Source organism: Panthera onca, chromosome E1 (assembly GCF_046562875.1).
Source record: "Panthera onca isolate mPanOnc1 chromosome E1, mPanOnc1 haplotype 2, whole genome shotgun sequence".
Classification (NCBI taxonomy): Eukaryota; Metazoa; Chordata; class Mammalia; order Carnivora; family Felidae; genus Panthera; species Panthera onca.
In genome coordinates this window covers 25,746,497-25,762,294 of record NC_138352.1, presented here as the reverse complement: position 1 = coordinate 25,762,294, position 15,798 = coordinate 25,746,497, and positions in this window count along the sequence as shown.

Below are 15,798 nucleotides of genomic sequence, written 5' to 3'. Positions count from 1 at the left end.
ATAAAGATATGCCTGTGTATCTGAAGCCACGACAGCTCATTTTCATCGTTCAGCTTCATGTTGTTTGTCCACTTAGCTCCTCGTCTAACTGCCAGAAATACAGTTCGCAATTGCAGTGTCAGTCCAAATGCCAAAGAGCCCATGGGAAGGAAGAGACTGACCCGTTCTGCTACAGCCTGTGGTGCAAATACCCCACCTGCCCTTTAAGGAAATGTTTCCCTTCTACTTAGGAATCCGATAGAAGAAGGGTTTCTGTTAATACTCCGCTTCTTACGATCTTTCCTGAAAGTGCGAAGATGTGCTGCAAGAGGGGCCCTTTTCTGGCTCGCTCAGAGCACGTGACTCGATCTCAACAGTTGTGAGTTTGAGCCTCGTGTTAGATGTAGAGGTTACTTAAAATCTTTTTTTAAGAAAGATGTGCCAAAAGAATACTTGTTTGGGGTACTGTACCCTGATGCCACTCCAAGATAGTTTTTGCTAGTTCTCCGTGAAATTGAAAAAAAAAAAAAAAACAGTGAATTTTACATAATTTAAAGATTATATGCCCTCTGGGTAAGAGTGTAGTGAGTGGACTGATTGAGTGTGGCTCAGGAGACAAGGCTACTGGAGTTCAAACTGCTCCACCGCCTGCCTACTGGCTTCTAACCTTGGACAACGAATTCACCTTGTCAGTACATCATATTCCTCATCTGTAGAAATGGTGTTAATTACACTTCACAGAGTCGTTAGGATTACATGTTGAAGTGCTTAAAACCATGCAAAAACTTGCCTAGTGCTTATAATGCTATTTATTGTAATAAAACTGGAAATGACCTGATTGCACAGGAGAGTGGTTACTTCATAATAATGCAATAGTTAAAAAAAATGTAGGAGGTAGGAACGGATATGGAACAATACTCAAGTCAGTGAAAAATGCTATAGAAAAAAATGTGAATGTGTGCATAAGCTCACAAAAGGGTGGGCCCCTGCTTAACATTGGCTGCTTCAGGGGAGTAAAGGGAGGTGTATTTTAACTGCTTTCTGGATGGTATTTTCAGAATTGCCACCCATAGGCTTTCAGGAAGGCTGAAATCATTTACAGCATAGCATCAGCATTGTCCACCAGCAGCCCCTGTTCAAGAGCCAGCAGTGTAATTTTGAAGTCAAACTGTGCTCCTGAATTGGATAAACTTTGCACAAGTCTCTTTGATTCTCTGTGGGTCTCCCAGGAGGACCTCTAGAAACTTCCTGAACCTCAGCACACTTTATTTTAGTTATACCCTGCTCATTTCCCAAAGTATCTGCAGGGGTAAGCCATGACTCCCCTTTAATGAAGCCCAGACAACTCCAAGTGGAAGCTTTAGACAAATGTGGATTTCTGGAAGAGGATCTTGCATTTAGTTCAACAATGTTAACAGAAAAGTCAGTGTTGAGGTTTCTTCTTTTTTCATGCTTTTCTTGATCCTATCACTGTCCTTATCCTCCCGTTTAGGGGATTGTGGGGGGATCCTCAGAAGTTGAGGGGTAAAGTTCACTCCAGCCAGTAGGTCTCACCCAACTCCCTGTAATTGATTCTAACATCTACTCTTCTGACCACCCGACACCCACCAGGACTCCCCTTAAGGAATGCTTTTACCTCCAGAAAATTCTGGTTTCAGTATTTTCCAAACTTCATCCTTCAAACTACAACCGCTGTGAATGGGATGCTGTGGTCACAAGAGCTCAGGAAGTTACCTCCCTCCTGGAGATTTACAATGTGCACTAGCATGGTAAGGGCTCCAAGAAGTTTTGTTTTGAAGAATTGGTCTGAAGTTTAACCCAGTGCTTTCCAATTTCCGGTTTCACTTTTTATTTCACTTTCCTTTTTGATCAATTAACATCCCTCAAAATTTGAGAAACATTGTTCAAACCGTGACCTCTCCCCTGCCTCCCAAACTAGCATTGCTGATTATGCTTTGTTCCCTTATTGATTTTTTACTTCAATACCAATGAGTATAACCCCCTTATAAAGACTCCATCAGAAATAACATATACAGGTTTAAAACAAAGTCATTTTCAGTGTCTCTCCCCAGAACCTGTTCCTTCCACGTTTACCTTTCTCCTTCAGGACAGAAACATGCTGTCACAGGCTTGCATGCCACAAAAAGGTGGGCCTGGATATTCTGCTAAAATAGAACAACAAATACAAAATAGAACCATATAAATACTCTCCCAATTCACAAGGAAATTGCTCAAATTCTTTCAGGTTAAGATTTGCTTCCGTAACTAAGTTGTTTTCAATCAGTACCTGTTATGGCTTGTCTTCAAGCAGGTAATATAAATTAGGACATGTGATTTTAAAAAATTATCTGGTTGATTTTGTAAAATAACAAAAAGTGATATTAACTCTTTTTCAGTCTTTTTTTCTTCCTTAGAAGTGTATTTGGGAGAGAGAGAGAGCAGGAAAGAGGGGCAGAGGGAGAGAGAGAGAATCTCAAACAGGCTCCACACTCAAGGCCCGACACGGGGCTTGCTTCCATGACCCTGGGATCCTGACGTGAGCTGAAGTGAGAAGTTGGAATCTCCGGGCGCCTGGGTGGTTCAGTTGAGTGTCTGACTTCGGCTCAGGTCATGATCTCGCGGTTCGTGAGTTCGAGCCCCGCGTCAGGCTCTGTGCTGACAGCTCAGAGCCTGGAGCCTGCTTCAAATTCTGTGTCTCCCTCTCTCTCTGCCCCTTCCCATCTCAAACTGTCTCTCTCGCTCTCTCTCTCTCTTTCAAAAATAAATAAACATTAAAAAAAATTAAGGGGCACCTGGGTGGCTCAGTCAGCTATGCGTCTGACTCTCGGTTTCGGCTCAGGTCATGATCTCACGATTTCGTGGGTTTGAGCCCTGCATTGGACTCTATGCCAACAGTGCGGAGCCTGCTTGGGACTCTCTCTCTCGCCCTCTCTCTCTGCCACTCCCTCGCTCATGCTGTCTCTGTCTCAAAATAAATAAACTTAAAAAAAATTTTTTTAATTAAAAAAAAAAGTTGGAAGCTTAACTGAGCCACCCAAGCGCCCCCTAGCTCTTTTTAAATAAATACATCTAGTGATATAAACAAACATCCAGTAAAAAAATGAAAAATCCACTCACCTCACATTTAATGAGAATATTTTTCCATTCATTTTTTCGTTCAATGAATGTTTATTGTCTATTGTGTCTATTGTCTATTGCAGTGAAAATGCAGCAATGAACAAAACTGAGTTCTAGCCCCCATGTATATTAAAGAGGAGACAAACAGGTAAGAACATCATATTTTAGATAATGAGAAGTAGTATAGTGGAAAGCAGAATAAGGGATATGGAGTGGTCAGAGAAGGTTTCAGAGACAGGATGGTACTTGAGCAAAGGTTTGGAAGAAATGAGGGCTTGCCTGATGATACCTGGGGGAAGAGTGTTCCAGGCAAAGAACATCATATGCAAAGGTCCCAAGGTAGAAGAAAGCTTAACAGCAAGATGGCCTGTGTAGCAGGAACTTAGCAAGAAGAGTAGAATGAAATTAACTCAGGGGTAATGGAAACATTATTTATTGGTTTGTAAGGACACGGTAAGAATATACATTGTAGGGTCCTTCTAGACTTCTGTATCAATACAAAACACACACACACACACACACACACACACATATACACACACGTCCTCATATATAGACTTACTTCAATCTTGTTACGATGATTCACAGTAGGCATACCATTTTTTCCTTAAAATAATTATATTGCCCTCCTATACAATATATAGGTATATAATAGTATATACACTCAATGTAGGAAACTTGAGAAATACAGAAAAAACCTCCATTAACCCTGCAATTCAGATATACTCAATTTAGCATATTTCCTGTTTTAATTGTTATTTAAATAAAAACTTAATCTTATTTATTCACTCATTCATTCATTCATTCAGGGAGCAGGGGAGGAGCAGGGAGAGAGAGGGAGAGAGAGATTCTTAAACAGGCTCCACCACTCCCAGTGCAAAGCCTGATGCGGGGTTGGATCTCACAACCGTGAGATCCTGACCTGAGCCAAAACCAAAAGTCGGACTCTTAACCAACCAAGCCACCCAGGCACCCTCAAAATAAAATCTTAAAAAAAAAAAAAAGGTAACATATATCGAGTATAACGTGAAAGTCCTTTTTCAGTGCCTCTTCCCAGAACTTGTTCTGCCCACACTTACCTTTCTTTGTGCTACTTGATAAAAGTTTGGTGCATTTATCACCAGATTATTTTCAATGTGTTTACATATTTATGTGTTATATAAAAACAGTTTTAAAATTATACCTAACTGCAACTCCTATTGCTTGGAGACATTTCCATGCCAGTAACTATGGATCAACTCCATTCTTTTTGAATTGCTGCAATATATTTCATAGTGTGGATATACCTTATTTTACCCATCTCCTTACTGATTAATATTAGGTGGTTTTTAATTTTTCACTATTCAAACGAGGATGCTGCAATGAACATCCTTGTAAATGCAATTGATTGCAAATGTGCAAATATTTCTCCAGGATATACCTAGAAGTGGAACTGTGTCCAAGAACGTGGCATCTTAAAGCTCGTGGTTACTACCAAGTTGCCCTTCAAAAAGACTGTACCACACACCGTGGAATAGGATTCAGTCTTCAAAAGGAAGGGAATCCGGACACATGCTATTGCGTGGATGAAACTTGGAGACATGACGCTAAGAGAAATAAGTTGCTCACCAAATGGCCACTACTGGATGGTTCCCCACATAGGGAGTGCCCAGAGCCGTCCAATTCATACAGGCAGAGAGTGGAATGGTGGTTGCCAGGGGCTTGCGGGGAGGGAAAGGAGAACTCGCCATAGGTGGGCATGAAGTTTCAGTTTGGGAAGATGAAAAAGTTCCACGGATGATACCGGTGATGGTTGTACAACAATGTGAATGCACGTGACGTCACTCTGTACACCTGACAAGGGTTAAAATGGTAACTTTTGTGTATCTTTTACCACAATAAAAAAAACTATGCCAATATAAACTCCCACCAGTACTGCATAGAAGTACCTAGTCCTGGGGCGCCTGGGTGGCTCAGTTGGTTAAGCATCTGACTCTCGATTTCGTCTCAGGTCATCATCTGGCGGTTCGTGGGTTCCAACCCCGCATTGGGCTGCACACTGTCAGTGCAGAGTGCTTGGGATTCTCTCTCTCCCTCTCTCTTTGCCGCTCTCTCTCTCCCTCAAAAAGAAATGAAAATAAACACTTAAAACAATATGTACATGATGAATCATTTAAAGTTTGGATGATTTGAAGGGGAAAAATGACACTTTATTGTTTTAACGTGCATGTCCCTGATTAAACTTGTGAGACCACAGTAGTCCCCCCTTATCTGAGGTTTTGCGTTCCCTCGGTTTCAGTTACCCATGGTCCCAGTCTGGAAGCAGATGATCCTCCTTCTGATGTGTAGACAGAAGATAAAGTATTAATTTGTAGGACCTCTTTATATATTCTGAAAAGTGGTGATTTATCTCTTAAAATTGTGGTAAAGAGGGTGTTTCAGACTATTATTTCACCTCTTGCTTATGGTGTCTTTTGTAAAAACAGAAGTTTTGAACTTGAAAAAGAATCTGGCCATCTTTTTCTTTATGACTTCTGGGCCAAAAAAAAAAAAAAAAAAAAAAAAAAAAAAAAAAAGAGTGACTGTGTAAGGCTTTTGATAATTATTTATAACACACATTTTTTTAAAAAGGGGATCACATAATGCTTCTCACCATTCTGGGACACGAGTGTTTCAAGGAGAGGAAACTGCTACCCTCGTGATTTCCAGATCATAATAGCATTTTGTCCCCAGAGATGAACAAACCAGAGACACATTCTTTGGAGCCATTGAGTATCTACCGATTAATGTAATGCCTATTTAACCTCCAGCGTCAATAGTGACTTTCACATATGCTTTTTATATTACATAACTATACTTTGCCAAGTATACTCAACACTATTATAATTGTTTCCTATCCCTCATGTGATAGCCCCATACTTCTTTAGAAGTGAAAATAGATACGTTTCAAAATAGCAAAACTTTGTTCCCCTGTCCTTATCATCGATGTTTGGGTTTGAGTTTTCACTTTATTTTTTTTCAAAATGGAAACAGCTTGATTCATATTTGTTATCTTATTAAGGGAACAACATAACACATTCCATTATTTAAAAACTTTAGAAAACTGGGGCGCCTGGGTGGCTCATTCGGTCAAGCAGCCGACTTGGGCTCAGGTCATGATCTCACAGTCTGTGAGTTCGAGCCCCGCGTCAGGCTCTGTGCTGACAGCTCGGAGCCTGGAGCCTGTTTTGGATTCTGTGTCTCCCTCTCTCTGACCCTCCCCTGTTCATGCTCTGTCTCTCCCTGTCTCAAAAACAAATAAAATGTTTTAAAAAGAAATTAAAAAAAAAAAACTTTAGAAAACCTAGAATGGCAAAAAGAAGAAAGTTAAAATAATTTGAGTTACCTGAATTCCCACCAACTAGAAGTAACTATTGATAACATAGATTTTTTTTTTAAGTTTTATCTATTTAAGTAATCTCTATACCTAACATGGGGCTCGAACTCATGACCCAAAGATCAAGAGTCACATGCTCCACTGACTAAGCCAGGCAGGTGCACTTATTCTATTTTATTTTATTTTATTTTATTTTATTTTATTTTAATCTATTATTTTTTTTTTAGTAATGAACATTTTATTTTTTTTATCTTTAGTTTTTTAATGTTTATTTATTTTTGAGAGAGTGGGAGAGGGGGAGAGAGAGAGGGAGATGCAGAATCTGAAGCAGGCTCCAGGCTCTGAACTGCCAGCACAGAGCCCGGCGCGGGGCTCGGACCTACAAACCGTGAGATCATGACCTGAGCCGAAGTAGGACGCTTAACTGACTGAGCCATCCAGACTCCAGTAGTAATGAACATTTTAATGCATATATACTTTAAATGCAATTCCACTTCTAGGAATCTAATGATATTCTCCCCAATGTAGACAAAGAAGCATGAACATAGACATGTTATGTTAATAGCAATTAATAATAGCAATATTAATAATATTGCTGTGTTAATAATAGCAATACACTAAAAACAACCCAAATGTGAATAGAAGTGAGTAAATGTGTTCCTACTTGTCTGAACAAGGGGATATTTATACTTTAATGATTTCGTGTACACATAATATAATTCCAGAAAGATGCATAAGAAATTGCTAACATTGGTTGGTTCCCGGAAGAGATTAGGAAGGGATACATCCTTTCACTATGTAAAATCTTTTGAACTGCTTAAATTTTCACCATGGGCAGGTATTATCTAGTCAAATAAATAAACAATGAAAAATTCATGTTTATTTGATGAGCAAGATTTAATACCTTTTTTTCCTTCTGTGAACTCTCTGTTTATATCCTCAATTTTTGTATTTTTATTTTGAGAGAGAGAGAGAGAGAGAGAGAGAGCACATGCATGAGCAGGGGAGAGGGGCAGAGGGAGAGAGAGAGAATCTCAAGCAAGCTCCACGCTCAGCACAGAGCCGACTCAGGGCTCGATTCCGTGACCCTGGGATCATGACCTGAGCCGAAATCATGAGTTGGTCCCTCAAGCAACTGAGCCACCCAGATGCCCCTTCGTGTCCTCAATTTTTAAAAATTTTTGTTCAACTGTCTCAAAGGTTTGTAAGAGCTCATTATATGTTATATGTTTACTCTTTGGGGGCACCCGGGTGGCTCAATGGTTGATCGTCCAGCTTCAGCTCAGGTCATGATCTCACCGTTTGTGGGTTCGAGCCCCGAGTCAGGCTCTGTGCGCATAGCTTAGAGCCTGGAGCCTGCTTTGGATTCTGTGTCTCCCTCTGTCTCTCTGCCCTTCCCTACTCACGCTGTGTCTCTCAAACATAAATAAACGTTTAAAAAAAAAAAAAAAAAAGGAGCTTGAAGAAAGGCAAGCTTAGCAGGCCCAGGCATCCATCTGCCTGCTGTAGGGATGGATATGAACTTCCTGCTGGAAGAAGAGGGTGGGGGGTAAGTTCTGGGACCTGCTGGAACAGCAGGCAGACCACAGAGGTCCACCCTGAAGACTCCTTCAATATGTGGCCCAGGCCTCCCCAACACTGGCCTTCAGGAAGGGAGGCGATGCTCCCAAGTTTCAGAACTGCTCTCCTCACTGCGAGCAGAAAATACTGACCGTTGCATTCAGCTAAGGGAATGTTCCAATACCTGTGGGAGGAAAGGACCTTTAGGGCTTATCCGAGGAAGGCCCTACTTCCAAGGGAGAATGCCATCTCTCACCGTGCCCAGCAGACCAAGGTTACCGCCTACCTCTTTGCAGAACAGCTGGCAGCCTCCCACGCCTCCTGCGCGTTCCTTGACTTCCTGTGAAACAGCCCCTCAGCCCCTCCCACGCCTGTGAAAGTGGGTTTTCTGAGCATCAGGCCTGAACAGAATTTCCTTTAGAAGCTGAGGTGGCCTGCTCTCTTTTTGCAGCCGATACTTTCATTCAGAAGCTCCGATGGCCTTTTAGGTAAACCTACTCCTCCCCCTCCTCCCCTGCACTTTTCCTGGAAACGGCTTGCCAAGGTTTATGGGAACAATATGGCTCCGGCCCCCACACCAGCCATGACCTTGAAAAGGGAGAAGGCACTGAGCCACCCGAGGGCGTGACTAGAGGAGCTCGGAAGAACAGAGACCTCCAGAGACAAGAAGACAGAAGCTGAAGAGGCACGAGCGGGGGGGGGGCTGGAAGGTTCCGCAGAGTGTGCGCAGTGGCATGCCTGGGCCTCGGCCTTTCTGGAGCTGCTGACACATCGGCTGTCTACTCTCTTCTGCAAGAACACAGATCGGGGCTGCTCTGGCTTCCGGTAATGTGCTGATGATTTCCTCTAAGTGGCTGCTCCCTGCAGACTGACTTCACCCACCTAAAATGATTCATTTGCTCCCCTTTCAACTCTGTCCCCCCCCCCCCAACACACACACACACACACACACACACACACACACTTATAGGCCAGAGCAGCACGGCATGGCTCCAAGCTCTGTCTGCTGCCTCAGGCGAGCAGGGCCTGAAACAGGTCTTCTAACATAGAAATTTTTAATGAAATTAAGGGTCGTGCCTAAAGACATACCACAAAATATGACATCTGCACAGGCTCTCTGGGGTGACTCCAAACCCCAGAATGTAAGGGGAGAAGGTAGAGACACAAACTTTCCGTGGAGCATGGTTTGCTATGCCCAGAAACAGACAAATATCCTCCCTTCTATTCCAGAAAGGTGCGGCCAAACAGCTCTGTGTGCATCGGGGCCCCGAGCATCGCCTGAGGAAAACAAGCGTTTTCTTCTAAGACGTCCTCTAAAGCCTCCTATTTACGGAAATGTAACTGGTCTCTCTTCCCATGTGCGAAGTGCTAAGGCTGCACAGATATGCACAGTCACTGGCTGCCAACAGGTCAGTAAACGGACACTTGTCACTCGGGACGATGAATCCAATGCTAGGTCGGGGTCAAAACCAGCTGCCAGCTCCTCCCCCCAAAGAGGATCAGGTGGGAAAGAAAGATTTCTTGGGGGTGATGGGGAGGGATGAGCTAATTGCCCCCCCCCCCCCCCCCCCCCCGTTGCCTTGGAACAGACAGCACCTGCCTCCACCTCCCCAATGACTCAGCTCTGGGCTCCAGGTGTGCCTGGAGTCCAATTAGGGCGGCCCAGACCTCAAGGTTTGGGAGATGCTGCCGAAAACAGGTGTAGACTGATTGACAGCTGCCCACTCACCACCCCCCCCCAACATCCGGGGAATGACATTTTAGGGGTGAGTCCTGAGGCTGCTTCTCTTTGGAGAGGAAAGTGTGGAAACACGTCCTGAAGGTCATCTTGTGGGACAAGGAGTGGCTTGGCTGTATTCTCGTGGCGCCTCCTTCCCGGGCTTATCAACTCCCCATGCAGGAGATTCCCAGGGGAGGTAGCAGGGGGTGTCTCCTCTGCTTTCCCACACTTCTGGTCACCAAACAAGCAGGGTTTTCTTTCCGCACCAAGCAATTCGGCGACACCAGCTGGGTGTTCTACAGTTCAACTCAAATCTGAAACTATCTGACTGGACTTGGCAGCAGATCCCACAGGCTAAGGGCATCAATGCTTTCTTTAAAAAAAAAAAAAATTTTTTTTTTAATTTTTTAATGTTTATTTCTGAGAGAGAGAGAGAGAGAGAGCATGAGCAGGGGAGGGGAAGAGCGAGGGGGAGACACAGAATCAGAAGCAGGCTCCAGGCTCGGAGCTGTCAGCCCAAGCCCCACGCAGGCCTCGAACCCACAGACCACGAGATCGTGACCCCAGCCAAAGTCAGAGGCTTAACCAACTGAGTCACCCAGGCGCCCCCCCAATTTTTTTTTAATGTTTATTTATTTTTGAGAGACAGAACGTGAGAGGGGGGAGGGGCAGAGAGAGAGGGAGACACAGAATCCAAAGCAGGCTCCAGGCTCTGAGCTGTCAGCACAGAGTTTGATGCGGGGCTCAAACTCACGGACCGTGAGATCACGACCTGAGCCAAAGTCGAACAGCGAACCCACTGAGCCACCCAGGTGCCCCAGGGTATCACTGCTTTCAACAGAAAAACTATAACCTGTTTCTTGTCAGAATAAGAATTTTATTTTATTTATTTTCATTTTTTAATTTGTTTATTACTTCCAACTTTTTCTTAAGTAGGCTCCACACCCAACATGGAGCTCAAACTCATGACCCCAAGTTCAAAAATCCCATGCTCTACTGACTGAGCCAGGCAGGTACCCCAGAATAAGAATTTTAGACTAATAAATATGTTAAAAGATATAATGAAGATATTGGAACTATAACACAAGTTACTTAAGAATAAAATCTTAGGGGCACGCGGGTGGCTCAGTTGGTTGGGCATCCGACTTTGGCTCAGGTCACGATCTCACAGTCCGTGGGTTTGAACCCCACTTTGGGCTCTGTGCTGACAGCTTGGGAGCCTACTTAGGATTCTGTGTCTTCCTCTTTCTCTGCCCCTCCCCTGCTTGCACTTTGTCTTTCTCTCTCAAAAATAAACATTAAAAAAAAAGAAATAAAATGTCACAGTTATGGTTGGACTTCCAGTTACGGGGCACCTGGGTGGCTCAGTCGGTTGAGCGTCCAACTTTGGCTCAGGTCATGATCTCACAGTCTGTGCGTTCGAGGCCCGCGTCAGTCTCTGTGCTGACGGCTCGGAGCCTGGAGCCTGCTTCTGCTTCTGTCTCCCTCTCTCTCTGCCCCTCCCCTGCTCATGCTCTGTCTCTCTCTCTCTCTGTCAAAAATAAATAAACATTAAGAAAAAAATTAAAAAAAAAAATGCTTTCCTCCCCAAACCCCTCTAAAATAATCGCAAAAGGATAGGGGAACCTGGGTGGCTAAGTCGGTTAAGTGTCCGACTCTTGGTTTTGGCTCAGGTGGTGATCTTGTGGTTTGTGGGTTCAACCCCCGTGTCCAGCTGTGTGCTAACAGTGCAGAGCCAGCTAGGGATTCTCTGTCTCCCTCTCTCTGCCCATCCCCTGCTCATACTCTCTCTCTTTAAATAAAATTTATAAATAAATAAAATGATCACAAAAGAATAAAATAAGGACAAAGAGGGTGGGAGAGGAAGCCATGCAGAGGCAATGCTTGGACAGTTGATGACCATTCCTAACTCAGTGGAAAAGCTGAGACCTTGGTGCCCTGGGGACCCAAGCACAGAGGAGACCCTGCCTACCAGGGGGAATTAAGCAGACGTCTGCCCTGGAAACTTTGAGAACGGTGACATCACCCTTTAGGGAAGCTCAGTGAAGCCCCATCTATGCACCTGGCTTTTTGGTCCCAGACATTTGAGGAAAGCTCCTACCATGAAAGGCAGAAACTTACAAAAAACAAGTGGAAAAAACCCAGAGAAACAAAGGAAGTTCTGAAGCATGTTTTCCCCATTCTCTAACTCTCTGGACCCCAAGTGGGACTTTCAGGCAATGTTTGACCTGGGTACCCAGGTCTGGACAACTTTTCTCTCCTGAGATAGGCTTTTGTAGCAATCAGGCAGCCCCTGGGGACCCTAGGGCTCTGAGGGAAAGTCTAACACTCAAATCCTAAACTCTTTTTTTTTTTATTTATTTTATTTTTTTTTTAATTTTTATTTTTTTTTTTAAATTTTTTTTTAACGTTTATTTATTTTTGAGACAGAGAGAGACAGAGCATGAACGGGGGAGGGTCAGAGACAGGGAGACACAGAATCTGAAACAGGCTCCAGGCTCTGAGCCGTCAGCACAGAGCCCGACACGGGGCTCGAACCCACGGACAGTGAGATCGTGACCTGAGCCGAAGTCGGACACTTAGCCGACTGAGCCACCCAGGCGCCCCTAAACTCTTTTTTTTAATGTTTATTTAATTTTGAGAGGGAGAGGACCAGCAGGGAAGGGGGAGAGAGAGCGGGAGACAGAGGATCTGAAGCAGGCTCTCACTAACAGCAGAGAGCCATGTGCAGGGCTTGAACCCACCAACCATGAGATCATGACCTGAGCTGAAGTTGGACACTTAACTGACTGAATCATCCAGGTGCCCCTCAAATCCTAAACTCTTTTTTGGAACTTCTTCCCTTGGATCTTTAGTCAACCCGTTATTCCCTTTGCTGTGGTCAGAACATTTGTGTCTTCCCCAAAATTCTTTAAACTGTCAGTGTAAAAAGGGTGTAAGTTTTTTTAATTTTTTATTTTATTTTTTTAAAGTTTATTTATTTACTTTGAGAGAGACAAGACAGCATGAGTGGGGGGAGGGGCAGAGAGAGAGGGAGACAGAGAATCCCAAACAGGCTCTGCAGGGCTAGCCCAGAGCCAAGGCAGGTGAACCCACAAAACCTGAGAGATCATAACCGATTGAGCCACTCAGGGCCCCCAAGGGTGTACATTTTTTTTAAATTACAAAGTAAATTAAAATTCTAAAGGATATAAATTAGACCACAATGAAGCTGACTTTTTTTTTTTAAAGAAGAGATGGGAACACAGAGGGAAATCAGATGGTCTGGGTTCAAATCTCACCATCACTTGCGACCCGTGCTGTAATCTAGAGCAAGAGAGTTATTTCACCTCTGACTCTGTTTCCCCTTCTCAGAAATGGAAGTTCTATCTCCCAGGGGGAGGTAAGGATTAAGAAAGAAAATGCCCAGGGGCACCTGGCAGGCTCCGTGGGTGGAGTGGGGGACTCTTGACCTGGTGGGAGCGGGGGTCGGGGAGAGGGGAGGTTGTGAGTTCCAGCCCCACGTTGGGCGTAGAACTAACTTAAAAATAAAATCTTGGAAAAAAAGAAGAAGAAGAAACAAAATGCTCATTAAGTGCCTGGCTCACGGTCAAGCGTGTGCCCGCGTCCTACAAGCTCCTTGTGTTGCCATCTCTAGGGTGCATCCTTCTAGGACGCACCCGCTCCCTCGGAGGGAGGCAGAGGCCACAGTCCCTGACACCCTCACTGTCCTGCTTTGTGACTTGGGAAGCGGAGTGGGGCATGAGGAGTGGGCCATCCGCGTCCACGGGGAAGATCTGCCGCGCCCCCACGCTGTCCTGGGGAGACCTAACTCCAGCCGCAGGCCCGCGTCCCAGGGAAGGTGTTTGCGGGGGGTGGGGGTGGGGGCGGGGACTGGAGCGCCCTTAGAGAAAGGGGCGGGGCCGCGTCTGGGCGCGGGGGCGGGGCTGGGGCCCGGTCGGGGAGGGGCGACGGGGTGGGAGCCGCGCGGGGTGGGGGTCTGTCCTTCTGCGTCCCCGGGTCGGTCTTCTGGTCCGCGTCCATCCCTCGGTGTCCTACTGCTGTCCCTTAGGCTCGACCTCGCCCGCAGCCTGGGCCATCGTTTGTCTCAGTCAGGTTATCTGATGCATTTTTGGTGCTTGGTCCAGACCAACCCTGCTTGCGTCTGGTCTTTCCCCTTGTCTGTCGCTGGTTCTAGCCTGTCCTGCTTCTAGATCTCTCGGCCTCAGGGCGTGTCTCTCTTCTGGGTCCTGTCTCTGAGACCCGCGCTTCCTCTCTCTGCCCCATTTTTATTTGGCTCAGACTCGGTCCTTCCTCCCATCCCCCCTTTCTCAGTTCTGATCTCCCAGATAACATCCCTCTCTCCTGATCTTTTCATTAAAAAAATCAGAAGTCTATTAGCCAATAGCAGGCCTTGTTGACAACGGGCCCAGCTTCAGCCCAAGGTTGGGGAAATTCCCTAGAGGCAAATGCCCAGCCTGGGCCTGGGCTCCCAGATTTGGCACGGGGCCTGGATGTGGCTGTTCTAGGTCCTGTGAGAAAGGTCCCACATGGGGGTCTGGCTGAGCAGTGGCCTCTGGGGCTCAGAGGCCGTGTGGGAAGTGGCAGCTCTTTCCATGAGAGTGAGAATTCTCCCAGGCCAGCAGACTGTACTTACACCGGCAGGACTTTGGTCCCCTTCTCCTCTGTGGCCTCGGTGGCCTTCTAAGGTGGTCCTTGCTGGGGACCAGGGCCACCTGAGCTAGCATTTTTTTCTCCCACTATGGGCCTGCTAAACTCTAGTCGCTGTCTCCTTTGTTCCAGGAAGCTTGTCCAGCCTCCTAAACAAGCTTCTTTCTATTTCTTTACTGTCAGTTCCAGATACAATGCTGCTCAGGGAGGCTTTGTCTATCTGGCCAGTAAACATGGCCCGGCTCAGGCTCCGGACCAAGTTTTGGGATTGGCATAGGGAAATCAAAAGTTTTAGGCGTAGGCCCTGGCCTGTCCACCTCCCTCCCCCCAAGTCCTACCCTTCCTCCCCTCTAAGGCCAGAATAATTCTCATCGTATAGACTCTGAACCCCTCTCCCCCACCTCTCTTTAGAACTTACACTAATTATGTACAGGCTTTGGCCATAGCTTGCACATATGAGTTGAAAAATTTTTTTAACTCTACAAGACAGTCCATATTTGTTTGTTTTTTAAGCCAATGGCAAAAAAAAAAAAAAAAAAAAAATCAAGTAGTGCAAAGGATACACCTTGAAAAGGAAGTTGCCTTCTCACCCTTGATCCTTGTTTTTTTTTTTTTTTTCCTTAAGTAGGCTCCATGCCCAATGTGGACTCATGACACACGACCCTGAGATCAAGAGTTGGATGCTCTACCAACTGAGACACCCAGGCACCCCACCCCACCCCTTTTTTTTAAAGTAAGCTTTAGCCCCAACCTGGGCTTGAACTCAGGACCCTGAGATCAAGAGTCACCTGCCCTACCGACTGAGCAAGCCAGATGCCCCCCATCGTTGATCCTTAATTCCTTCCTCCAAAGAATATGTCTGTTACACATTTTTGTGACCTTTCTCTTCCTTTTCTTAAAATCAATTCTGAAAATAAATTCCAAAAAAGAAACATGCCTTTATAAAAAGTTACTAAGTGTGAAATGAAACACATAGGTGTGAAGGCTGCCTGGAGGAGATTTTTCCTTACATGGAGACTGAACTGAGCAAAACTTGTTGCAATAGAAGTCCAGTGACCTTGGAAGTGAAGAAGACTTTCTTCTCTGCTTGATTCATTTCCCACTAAGAACACAGGCATTATTTTCTGCTCAGAGGACTTTTTTTTTTTTTAAGATAGAAATCCCATGCAGTTCACTGTTTTGAAGTGTGCAGTTCAATGGTCTTTAACATATTTACACAGTTGTGCAGCTGTCATCACAGTCTAATTTGGGACGTCTTCATTTCCCCCAAAAGAAGCCTTATACATTTTAGTTTCTACTTGGCCATGATGAATAACACTGCCGTAAATAGTTGTGTACAAGTGTCTGTGTAGACATACATTTACCTTTCTTTTTCTTTTTATTTATTTATTTATTTATTAATTTTTTTTTCAACGTT